Source organism: Urocitellus parryii, chromosome 7, assembly GCF_045843805.1.
Source record: "Urocitellus parryii isolate mUroPar1 chromosome 7, mUroPar1.hap1, whole genome shotgun sequence".
Lineage (NCBI taxonomy): Eukaryota > Metazoa > Chordata > Mammalia > Rodentia > Sciuridae > Urocitellus > Urocitellus parryii.
Window position 1 is genome coordinate 84,700,088 of NC_135537.1, and position 13,067 is coordinate 84,713,154.

The 13,067-nt window shown below is 51.8% G+C and overlaps 2 pseudogenes; one reads left to right on the plus strand and one right to left on the minus strand.

The window, feature by feature from the left end:
* The first annotated feature begins 2,072 nt into the window (after window positions 1-2,072).
* LOC113178191 (helicase MOV-10-like) lies at window positions 2,073-8,336 on the plus strand (annotated as a pseudogene).
* A 1,810-nt stretch (window positions 8,337-10,146) lies between these two features.
* LOC113178193 (rho-related GTP-binding protein RhoC-like) lies at window positions 10,147-12,717 on the minus strand (annotated as a pseudogene).
* Window positions 12,718-13,067: the final 350 nt, after the last annotated feature.

A 13,067-nucleotide genomic window follows, 5' to 3' on the forward strand; every position in this document is an offset into this window, starting at 1 on the left:
AGTGGTGCATTAATGGCCTAAATTAAGTTACAGGTATGAATTTTACATAAAACGGATTAATATTATATGTCATAGCAGAATTTGAAATACTCCTTGTCTATGCATTTTTAATCTTTACGCGCTCTAATTTATGTAGAAGGCAGTTGCATTTCCTTAGACCACTTATGCATCTAGATGAGTAAAAGAAAAAACCCTGACGGTTTTGTTTTATTTATATGTTCCTTCACCATAAAACCTGTATTCGATTGGGCTTTCTCTTTTCTTTTGCTAAGCTTTAGCGTTAAATGAAAGAAAGAAAGAAAACGGAAGGCTCCACATTCCATTCCATCATTATGGTTTCAGCAATTGTCAAAAGGCGAACAATGAAATGGAAGGGAAAATATGGAACAGAACTTCTTGAACAGCGCATCTTTCTTAAGGCACTGGAATCCCAGGGATGGAGTGATGGGTGGCAGAGAGACCCTGGGCCGCGCTACTTGGGAGTGGCAGGAAATCCGATGAGCAGGGCCTCAGCAGCCTAGGCGGGAGGAGAGTGAATTCCAGCCCCACATTCCCGCAGTTCTTCGCAGGAACTTCTCTCGCGTTTCCCCTCCCCTGGGCACACACCAGCCTGGCCGGACTCCCACCTTGCACTCTTTGGTCAGAACCCCAATCCACAGCGTTGACGGAATGGAGTGCTCTTCCCTTTGTCCCAAGCGTCATTCCCTGAGGTGGCACTGCCCTCCTGATTAGCGGGCCACTCCAGACTCCGCACCCCTCCCGCCGCTTGGGTTGCCCGGCTCCCCGCCTCCCAGCACCTCCCAAAGCCCCTACCCTTGCCACCTCCCTCCACGCACCAGCCTGCTCAGCTTGGCTCCAGCTGCGCAGCTACCGGGCCCCGGCGCTGGCCCCGCCCCCGGGGCACGCGGCTCAATAAATACAGCTGCACTGCCGGCAGGGGAAGAGGCAGTGGAGGAGGCACAGTAGTGAGTCCTTGCCAGGAGTGGGGAGCTCTTGGGCTAGGGGAGCGCGGCGGTGGCGACGGCGGTCCCGCTTAGTCTCAGCTCCGAAGGGAGTAACAAGGGGGCCCAGGTGGGCTACTTTTCCACCAGTACTTCCGACTTTTCTTGTCTTTTGGTTCGGGCCCAGTGTCGCCCACTGAGCAGAGATGCCCCTCGCAAAACCTGAGCGACCTTTCCATCAATTTTTGGGCTTGGATCGCCGGGAGCCCCTAGTTCGCTGGGCACGAAAGCAAGGGGAGAGGAGCCGGCCGCAGGCGGGGGCCAAGCGGAGCTTGCCTACCTCCCTCGCACGCCCCATCAAGTCCTTTCACACAGCGCGGGGAGCTGGCGCTTTGCTATCTGGCCCAACATGGCCACAGCCTGGGCGGCTCGGCCACCGCGACCGCTGAGGCGGCAGCGCACTGCAAGGCAGCTGAGGCGGTGGCCGACGAGCCGTCGCTGTGCCTGCAGTGTGATATGAAAGACTGCTACAGTCACCTGCGGAGGCTGGTGTCCACCATCCCACCTAACAAGAAAGTCAGCAAAGTGGAGATCCTGCAACACTTTATCAACTATATCCTGGACTTGCAGCTGACGCTGGAGACGCACCTGGCTCTGCTGAGACAGCCACCACCGCCCGTGCCAGATCTTGTCCGGCAGTGCCGCCTGGGACCCCGCTCACTGCGTTCAATACCGGCCCGGTGAGAGGCCCGGTGGCGGCTGGGGACAACGCCACAGGGGGTGCAGGAGGGTGGTGGCAGGGTGGCGGGAAGCGGGCGTTCCCTCACTTCGGAGTGGAGGCCGGCCGAGAGAATGACAGCCCCCAGCTCCTTCTCCAGGCACCTGGGGCAGCCTGCTGCCAGCTAGCCAGATAAGTACAGATCAGGGAGAATGCGCCAGGCAGGACTTGAGGCTTCGCGACCCCTGTGCTGTCAAGTCCAGCGGAGGGGTCTCCCCAGGCTGCAGACTGGGGTGGGGGCTCAGCGCACCAGCTTGGTGTCGGAGGACGCCCAGGACCTTGACGAGAGTTTGTGCCTGCTAACCTTTCCCTTGGTGTTTGGTTGCTGTTCCAGGCTGGATGGGTGAACAAGCATGGCGACTGCACCTCTAGGGAAGGCACCCTCGGGGCATTGGACGCCTCCCTGGCTCCCCAGCGCAGCCTGACACCCGTAAAGAGGGGCGCGTGCAGGTCCACGCTCTGGGCTTCCCAGAGGCCCTCGCTACCTCCTGGGTGCCGCTCCCGCTGAGGGCTGCGTGTTGTCTGACTTGGTGGTTTGTTTGGGTTGTTGATGGAGCACGTCTTGAGTTTGGTCGGTGGTGCCAGCAAGTCTGCAGTGGGAAGGTTCACACACCCCTCTTATTCATTCCTCTTCCACAGGTGGAAGAGGATCTTGGGCAAGATCCTTGCTTTCTCTGAGCCATAGGTTCCTTATCTAAAAAGCATAGAGCTGGACTGGATAATCTTAGGCCCCTTTCTAGCACACAGATTTTGAATGTGTGTACCTTAGACCAGAATTACCCATGAGAATGAATTTCTCCACACAAATGCAGGTGGGAAGAGAGAACAAGGATGATCAGGGCAAGATGACTACAGGAGATGAGTTTTAACAAGATTTTAAAGGCAGAGTAGAACTGAGCTGGTGAGAGGGCAGCTGAGTAGAGTGGGAAGCTGCTGCCAGGCCTTAAACTAACACCCTGGAGTTCTGCACCTGTGAGCAGCTTGGGAAGGTTGTCTCCTTTGTCTCCCCACAACTCCTGTCTGGTGGGAGAGGAAGGGAAACAGGGAAAACGCAGCTCTCTGAGTCTGGGTTAGAAGGCCAGAGCCTCAGTTTTCATCCCTCAGGGGTCTGGAGAGCCTGGGGGTTGGGTCCTTCAGTGACCATGCTTGGGACAGAAGCTTGCTTACCTTCACACCCTGTAGGTTCCTGGTGTGACCGAGAGCCACCCCTCAGTGCTGCAGGGGGACCACCTGTTTGCCCTTCTCTCCTCTGAGACACACCAGGAGGACCCCATCACCTACAAGGGCTTCATGCACAAGGTGGAACTGGACCGTGTCAAACTGAGCTTTTCTATGAGGTGGGTGTTGGGGGAACCCTTCTTCAGTCTTCTCCCTCAGGCCAGGGGAGACGAGAGGCTTTCTCCTAAGATGAGTGGATCCCAAGCACAGGGCAGGGGCTTTTCTTCTGGGGAACTCTGAGCCACCTCAGCAGCTGCCTCTCCTAGGGAGCTTTTATTGAAGTCTTGGAAAGAGGGAGTGGAGCAGAGGGAGGTGGAGGGAGGTCCTGGCTTTTTACTGCCTGGTCCACCTAACTGGAGCTCCTCTACCTTTCTCCCTATCCAAACCCTTCTGAGCCGATTTGTGGATGGGCTGACCTTCAAGGTGAATTTTACCTTCAATCGCCAGCCCTTGCGGGTCCAGCATCTGGCCCTGGAACTGACAGGGTGCTGGCTGCTTTGGTCCATGCTTTTTCCTGTGGCCTCCCGTGGCGTCCCGCTGTTGCCCTCAGATGTGAAGCTCAAGTGAGACTGAGGGCAGGGGACTCCAGGGCTGGTTGGAGTGTGGGGCTTGGGGATGGAGTCCTAGAGGCCTCTGGGATGCTGGATAAGTTGAAGTTCGGATTCCTGGCCTTCCTGCCAAGCTGTATGACTGAAGTCTGGAGTCAAACCCAGAGCAGCTGCAGGCCATAAAGCACATTGTTATGGACACCACATGTCCAGCCCCCTACATCATCTTTGGGCCTCCAGGAACTGGCAAGACTGTCACATTAGTGGAGGCCATTAAGCAGGTGAGGCTTGAGGATAAACCTGGGACCTATATCCTTGACTCCCCCAGATGGAGCTGTTTTTCCCAAATTCTGATTTCCTTCATCTCCCTGAAAGTTCTTTTTTCTCAGCAGCTATCAAAAGGAGGTGGGGAGGGCTGGGGCTGTAGCTCAGTGGCTGAGCACTTGCCTAGCATGGGTGAGGCACTGGGTTCAATCCTTAGCATCACATAAAAATAAACGGATAAAATAAAGGCATTCTGTCCATCTACAACTACATTTTTTTTTTAAAGTGGGGAGCTAGAGTCAGTGTGGCTGTTGAGCACAAAGGTTGGGCACTGTGTGGCTCTTGGAGTGACTTTTTGCATTTCGGTATTCATAGACTTGTGTGTTGTATTGCAGTTGTTGTCCCACGTCAAAATACTAATTGGACTACCAGGGCTCCAGGATAGAACTTGTCTTTTATATCACTGCCTTCCTTGGCTGTGGGAGGCAGATGCTGCACTGCCCCAGTGTGAGTCACCAGAGTTTGGGAAACTGCTTCCCACACTCTACCTGTTCACATCTCAGGTGGTGAAGCACTTGCCCAAAGCTCACATCCTAGCCTGAGCTCCATCCAACTCGGGTGCTGACCTTCTCTGTCAGTGGCTCCGGGTCCACCTGCCCAGCTCCATCTGCTGCCTCCTGGCCCCCAGCAGGGAGATCCGCATGGTACCTGAGGACATTAAGGTAAGAAAGTGCAGAGGGTCAAGGGATGGCAGATGTCTGGGAGACTCTAAGGGTAAACCAGAAAACTAGGGAGACTTGGATCCTCACCCTTGGGTGGGTGAGAACCCTCCCTGGGCCTCAGTTTCCTTGTCTATAAGGTGGCCCAGTGCCAAAGTGAGGGGGGACATGGGTAGAACCAAGCTGATGCCTCATGTTGCTTCACAATCCACAGCCCTACTGTAACAGGGATGTGAAAAAGGGGGAGTATGTGTTTCCTGCCAAGAAGGAACTGCAGGAATACTGAGTCTTAATTACCACTCATCATGGCCAGCAGGTGGGGAGTGTGTGTGTAAATAAAAGGGTAGTGGGCTGGGAAGATGGGGAAGCGTTCTCAGTGGGTGAGTGAGGGACCACATTGGGTGAGCATTCAGGTTTGGTAGTTGGGTGCCTGGGGATGACCCTGCCTGGCCTGACACCTCCCAGGTTGGTATCAGCCCAGATTCCCATCCATCACTTTACACACATCTTCATCGATGATGCTGGCCACTGCATGGAACCTGAGAGTCTGGTGGCCATAGCAGGTGAGTGGCTCAGGGTGGGCTGTAGGTGTGCCACCCTGCATGTGGAGATCCCATCACTTACCTTTCTCCTCATATCACCCTTGCCTTCTAGGACTGATGGAAGTTAAGGAAACAGGCAATCCAGGAGGGCAACTGGTGCTGGCTGGAGACCCTTGACAGCTGGGACCTGTGCTGTGGTCCCCACTGACACAGAAGTATGGGCTGGGGTACTCGCTGCTGGAACGGCTGCTCACCTACAATGCCCTGTACAAGAAGGGCCCTGATGGCTATGACCAAGTTCATCACCTCAGTTCATAACCAAGGTGCTATGAAACTACAGGTATGCCCACACCCTCATCTCCCTCCACTGCTAGCCCATGCCTTCGCACCCACTGCGCCCCAGCAGGAGGCTCTGGTCTGAATTCCTGGTGCTCTGCGCCTCTGTGATGCAGAAAGGACTATAGACTGGAAGGTCGGAGGCCTCCTTTAGCTAGTGGTTTCATTCTGGACTAGTGAGATTATCTAGATATGGGGGTGGTCAAACACCAGGATGTGTCTGATGTCTGTCTCAGATGGCATTTCCAGGCAATCCAAGGAGAAATGAGAAAATGAATAGTTTTCATAAAAATATTATCAAATTAGAGGGCTAGGCAGGGTTGTTTGTTGTACAGTGGTGGGGATTGAACCCAGGCTCTCACACATGCTAGGCAAAAATTCTACCACTGAGTTACATAGATAGCTCTGTTTTGTTTTGTTTTTTTAAGAGTCTCTTTGTTCCCCAGGCTGGCCTCAGGCAGTCCTCCTGCCTCAGCCTCCTGAATAGCTAGCTGGACCTACAAGCACACAGAACCACACCCTGTTTATAAACTTCTTTTACTGAATAAGTTTAGACATTAAAAATGCTTGGATGAGTACCATATAGGACAGTTGCAGAAAGGAAATGTTATTGTGTCGTTACTACTTTTATTTTTGGATTTAACATATTATCTCAAATAAGGGTAATGGGAAGTGATACATTGTTTTTGTACTGCCCTTCCTTGGCAAAATTGAAAGCTGAGTCCCTAATTTCTTAGTTTTTATTTATTTATTTATTTATTTTTTAGGGATGAAGTGTGCCAGGGATTGAACTGGGCACATGACCACTGAGCCACATCTCCAGACCTATTTTGTATTTTTTAGAGACAGGGTCTTACTGAGTTGCTTAAGTGCCTTGCTTTTTGCTAAGGCTGGCTTTGAACTGGTCATCCTCCTGCCTCTGCCTCCAAATCCACTGTGATTACAGGCATGCACCAGCATGCCTGGCAAATCTTAGTTTTTAAAAATAATTTGAAAAAAATAATAATAATTTCACTGGTCACTGGATCCCTATGGAACCACACGTTCTGCTTTATGTGGTGTGCAATGCCTGGCAGGAGAGATTGCAGGTGAATGTGTCCTGCTATGCAGGAAGCAGAAAGCAAGACACTCATGTGTGGGCCTAAAGCCTGTCCCCTCAGGGCAGGACAAAAGTAATCCAGGCCTTGGTCTAGCTCTCCCTCCCTCCTGCCTCTCGGGTCCCATCCCTCCGTACTGGACATTCCCAACCAACTCTACTACGATGGAGAGCTGCAGGCCTGTGCAGATGTGGTGGATCAAGAGTGCTTCTGCCGCTGAGAGGGTCTGCCTCAACAGGTGAGGATGGACAGAGCAGGAGTCAGGCCCCCACCCCCATATCTTGATTGTTACTGAAGGTAGGAAAAGGCTCGACTGGACACCAGGGGTCCTTCCAGTTGTCACCTTGGCCTGAGCTTCCTTATTGCCTGCAAGGGTTTTGGAGTGGGAGGGAAGGGAAGCAGGGAAGTCCAGCTGAGGGTTTCTTCTAACCCCCTGACCAGGGATTTCCCATCATCTTTCATGGTGTGATGGGCAAAGATGAGCGTGAGTGCAATAGCCCATCCTTCTTCAACCCTAAAGAGGCTGCCACGGTGACCTCCTACCTGAAGCTGCTCCTGGCCCCTTCCTCTAAGAAGGGGAAAGCCTGCCTGAGCCCATGAAGTATTGGAGTCATCTCACCATACCGGAAGCAGGTCAGGCCCTCAGTTCCCAGCAAGGATGGGTCCTCCCCCAGGTGATACCTCTCGAACAGCCCTGGCCTCTGCTGGCCCTATATCTCAGAAGAGTGCAGAGGTCATCTGCCTCCTCCCTCTTTGCTCCCCAGCTCTCTGGCCTCCTTCCTGCCTGGTTACTCTTGAATTGAGGTGACTGCATAAGAGAAAGAAGCCTTTCCCTTCACTCCAGGTGGAAAAAATCCGTTATTGCATCACCAAACTTGACAGGGAGCTTTGGAAACTGGAAGGACTTGAAGGTGACACACTACTTCACATTCACTCTCACCTTCTTTGTACCCTTCTTTTTCCCAAATCAGAGACCTCAGCTCCTGTGCCACTGCTTCAGTCTGGCCCATGTCCCTGTCCCACCTCCACTGCCTTGGACAGAACTGGGTTTTTCCCCATCCTCTTGCTCCTCAAAGCCCCAGCTTATAGTTCTGGCATGGGATCAGGAAGCCTGCATGTTTAACAACCTCCCATGTCACTGTGATTGGGCAGGTTTGAGGTCTTTGCCCTAAGAATGAAGTCCAAATGCCACAGCCTACCCCCGCCTGTCATGTGATATTGTCACCTCATCTCCACCCTCAGTAGCTTAACACTTGCTCTGAGATGGTGATTCGAAGCTCTTAGTACAGAGAAAAATCACCTGGAGGGCTTTTAATACTACCAGGGCCCCTTCCAGCCAATTAACACTGATATCTGGGGGCAGAGCCAGGGCACTAGTATTTTTTACAGCTCCTCAGTTACATGCCTGAAACCTACTCTTTTGAGATTTGGAGACATCTGCCTTGGAAAATTCTGATCAGGAGGTCTGGGTTAGGGCCCAAGGTTCTATAGTCTTAACAAGTACTTGCTGATTATCTCCAGGAAAGTTTCAGAAACACTGTTTGTAGTTACTGTGTTCTTTGCAACACTGTTTGCTTTGTTCTGATGGCTTTACAGGCCTGAATCCCAGAGCTAGCTCCACTCTTGAGGCTTGTGCTTCCAGAGCATGCCTCCTGTCCCCTGTGGCAGCACTCACCCACTGATTGACAATTGCCCAGTGTACCCTCCTTGCAGCTCAAGCGCCATGGGGCAGACGTCCCTTAAGTTCCCCTTGAACCCACCTATTCTCATGCCCTGCCTCTATCTCTTCTAGGTGGGCTCTGTGGAAGAATTCCAAGGCCAAGCATGCAGTGTGGTCTTCATCTCTACTGTGCGAAGCAGACAGAGCTTTGTGCAGCTGGATCTGCACTTTAACCTGGCTTTCCTTAAGAACCCCAAAGTTGGAGGGCTGGTGGTTGTGGCAGGAAATCTTCCTTCCTCTGGCCCTTCCTTCCCATGACCCCACCACTTCTTCCTTCCAGAGGTTCAACGTGGCTGTGACCTGGGCTAAAGCTTTGCTCATCATAGTGGGCAACCCCATTCTCTTGGGCCATGACCCTGACTGGAAAGCATGAGCATTCCTGCCCTGTAATCCCTCATGGTGGCCACAAGCCCCAGCTTAGGCAGCTGTATTTTCATTAGTACCTGCTTATGGCTCAATCCTCAGGATCAGTTAATCTTCATAAAACCTCCATATTATTTATAAGTGAGCTGACATTTAGAGCTTGAGCAACCAAGGCTCAGATGTGGCAGGACCCAGGCCTGGCCTCAAGCCTGCACTGGTACTCCTCATCCAGGCCTGCACAACTCTGTGTGCCAACACCTCTGTACCCCACAGATTCCTGGAGTTCTGTAAAGAAAACAGAGGGTATACAGGGTATCCATTTCCTGCCAAACTGGACCTACAGAACCGACAGAACTTACTTCAAGATCTGAGCAAGCTCAGCCCCTCTATCTTAGGTATGGCGGGGCCAGGGTGGGCCAGGCAGGGGACAGTGGTGGAAGAGAAGGTAAAGAAGACAAAGCATACCTCCTTTCTTTCTAGGGCCCCATGGTCATGACTACCTCCCCCAGGAGTGGGAGAGTAAAGGGGGCCTGTCCCTGCAAGTGGAGCCCAAGTGGAGGAATGAGCTCTGAAGACACAGCTGCCTGCCTTCTCACACCAAGCCAAGCCTTAGCCCTCTGCACCCAACCCTGAACCAGAACCCAGCTGAGCTGCCCCTCCAAGGGACAGGAAGGCTATGGGATGGTGTTTACAACCAAGCCTTTCCACCCCTCCCACTGCTGGGGAGAATGACACATCAAGCTTCTTGTTAACATTGTTATGGGGGAAAGGGTAGGAAGAAAAACTCTGAAAACAAAAAATCTTGTTCTATGCAAAAGCCTCTTGATCGTGTCTCCTCATCTTGGCCCCAGCTTCCTGTGTCCCCAAGCTGACCTGCAAGAGGGTGAGACTGTCACACCCTGTCCAGGGCCACATCTCCTCACAGCCTCCATGTCCAGGGGAGGAAACTCAGTGGGAAGCCACCCACTGGTTTCTAAGTTTAGACCAGGCTAGAGACCACGCCCCTCACCCGCCTCCCAGGCTAAGCCAGGCATGACCTCATCTCTGCTCTAAGACTCCACCCTTCCACCCTAGTCCTGCCTTTGCCAACAGGGGGCCAGTCTGGCAAGCAACTTGGAAATGAAGAGAGAGATGGGACTCTGGGCTTGTAGCCAAGATGGGAACCAGACAAAGGAAACAGGAAGCTGCCACACACGTGTTGGAACCTATGGCCTTTATTCATGCCCCCCACCAAGTGCAGTCAGAGACAAGGCCCCTACCCAAAGGAGAAACCCCAATCCACCTATCCTAGAAATGCTCCTCTGAGCCAGAAGTATATAAAGTGCTGGTGTGTGACCATCCTCTGGGGAGGGCCAAAGGGAGCAAGAGCCCTACCCCTGGACCAAGGCAGCAGGGAGAGGGACTGCTCAAGAAGGGCAGGTCACAGGCCCAGCTCCCAGAGGACAGGGAGGGAGGGCAGGCCTGCCACCACTCTGGGGGCTAGGGAAACGAAACAATCCTGGGCATGAGGGAACTGGAAAAAGAAGCCTTCAGCATGGAGTCCTAAGGGTGGAGCTCAAGGGCAGGTGGGTGATCCCTAAGCCCCTGTGAAGGAAAAGGGCATCAGGAGCCGTGGGGATCTCAGAGAATGGGACAGCCCCTCTGGCGCTTATTCTTGCAGACCTGGAGGCCAGCTTGAGTGGCCATCTCAAAAACCTCCCGCAATCCCTCATAGGTTTTGGCAGAGCACTCAAGGCACTGATATGATTTGCCATATCCGGGCATTCCTCAGATCGGACAGGTTCCTGAGAAGACAGAAGATAAGGCAGAGGAAGCTGTTGGTTAGGTGCACCTCTCACCACATCACCCATAAGTATAGTAACTATAACAAATACCTCCTCCAGCCTTGAGCCACAGAGCATCTCAGGCAGGGATCTAAACCTCATGTTTACATTCAAAGTTGTCCCCAGACTAGCCCCTGCTCTCCCACCTAGTCGCAGACCCTATGGTCCACATATGTTTTGCCTGAATGTGTGTTGGCTACCTCCTAAATGACTACCTTCTCCATCATCCCCCCAACCCATCCTCTGCCTGCTGTCCCCAGTTTAAAACCTTGCCTTATATAATTATCCTCTGAAGATAGTCTCTATTCCATACACTGGCAGCTTCCTGTAATAAACTCTTCTTCTGGTCAGTGGGCTGCTTAGTGAGACCCTGAATAAGCCAGCTCCCTCACCTCCTAAGCCTTTCTTCAGCCATTGATGATGCCCTTCCTCCCCAGGTACACTGATGGCACAGTCTGCATACCCTAAGTGAAACATAAGCTGTATCCCCCGTGGACAAGGACTTCCTTATTCATCTTAGTAGCCCCAATTCCAAAGACAGAATAATAAACTGGAATAAATTAAAATGCCAAGTGACCTTGGACAAGTCACTTCATTCTATGATCATTTGATTTGATACTGAGGTTCCTTCTGGTTCTTAGCAGGGCACACACATGGGAGAGGAGGAGGTAGATATCACTATGACTGCTTAACACAGGACAGTTGGCTGAAGCGAGAGCTCCTTTCTGCCCCAGCCTGCAACCCCTCAGAGGGCACCTTCCTCCCCAGGGTTCCCCATCAGGCAGCCCCACCACCTGCTTCATCTTGGCCAGCTCTCTCCTGGTATGCTCATCTTGCCTCAAATCCTTCTTATTCCCCATTAGGATAATGAGCGCATTGGGGCAGAAGTGCTTCACCTCCAGGGTCCACTTCTCAGGAATGTTTTCTGCACAGACATGTCCCAACAGGTACCTCAGTTTAAGCATGTGAGCACTGGTCTTCCTTCCCATAGCAGTCTGAGGCTGATGGTCTCCTTCATACCTCAAAACCCCATCCCTTGTAGCATATCCTCCCCCAAGCCCTTACAAACACTGGAGATGCCACAACAAAGGAGCCAGCAGGGCCTAAGTGGCCCTTGTGACTCCATTCCCATAGCCTCTGAAGATGGCTGACTCCAAAGCATCTCCACCCCTCTCTCCAAAGTCCTCACCCAGGCTGTCGGGGCTGTCAATGGAGAATCACATGAGGATGACATCTGTGTCCAGATAGGAGAGAGGCCGAAGACATTCATAGTCTTCTTGCCCTGCTGTGTCCCACAAAGCCAGCTCCACCTGACAAACGGGCAATACATAGCTGACCCCAAGGGCCCCAACCTACTACCCAGAGATCCTCTCAAACCACTAGTCCTGCTGTGTGCAAGGCACCATATTAATCAGAGTCATAATAAAGTCAATTGAGTTTTTCTTTAAAGTTCTAAGATGTAAACTGGGTGTACTGGTGCATACCTATAAACCAGCAATGTCGGAGGCTGAGGCAGAAGAATCGCCAAGTTCAAGGCCATCCTGGGGAACTTAACAAGAAGCTGTCTCAATTTTTTTTAAAAAAGTAAAAAGGGCTGGGGATGTAGTCCAGTGGCAAAGTGCTGCTGGGTTCAACCCCTAGTAACCCCTCTCCCACAAAAATCACTAAAATGTGTTTGATTTTTGTGATCTCAAATGAATTGCTGTCGTGAATACCACTTTAATTCTCACACTCCTTTGGGGTAAGTCATGCCATCATCACCATTTTGTGGTGGTGGGGAGTTTAAACCCAGAAGCAAAGGGACTTGGCCCTGATTACACAGCGAGTATGTGGTAGAACCAGAGGATATATCCAGGTTTTCTTTGGGATACTGGGGATTAACTCAGAGCCTCACACATGCTGGGAAAGTACTCTACCAATAAGCCACACTCCAGCCCTTTTTATTTTAGATAGGGTCTGGATAAGTTGCCCACACTGACCTCAAACTTGTGATCAATCTTCCTGCTTCAGCCTCCTGAGTAGCTGGCATGATGGGCATGTACCACCATATGTGACTATATCCAGGTTTTCTAAAAGTGCAGTTTCATTTCTCAAATTTTACTTGTTCCCACAGGAAAATAAAACAAAGATGTGAGTTGGTGGTAAGGAAGGACATATTAAGTGACCAGGAACAGGGTTCCAAGGCAGGAGAGGAAAGGGCTCTTGGCCTTACCTGCTTGCCGTCCACCTCAATGTCTGTAATATAGTTCTCAAAGACAGTAGGGAAGTAGACCTCTGGAAACTGATCCTTGCTGAAGACAATGAGGAGGCAGGTCTTTCCACAGGCACCATCCCCCACAATCACCAGCTTCTTTCTGATTTCAGCCATGGCTGGGGCTGGCAAACAAGAGGCAGTAGGGATTTGGGAAAAAAATACAAACTAGTAGTCCAAAAACTGCTCTGTGGCCTCCAAAACCTCTCCACTAACCTGGGCAAAGGAAGAGAAAACAGAAAAGGGGGCTTGCTTTGGCACATTCTTGCCAAGCACCAATCCTGTAGGAAACAGAGTTTAAGATTCCTAATTTCTGGGTCAGGGACAGGTCTTCTCCAATGGGTTAAAATAGAGCAGTAGGAGGTGGAAGAACCCACTTGGGAACCAGAAAACATGACTTTCAACGTTATCCACTCAACTGAGGGGAAACATTCAGCAAAGTGTTCAGGGATGACTCCAGAAAAGCC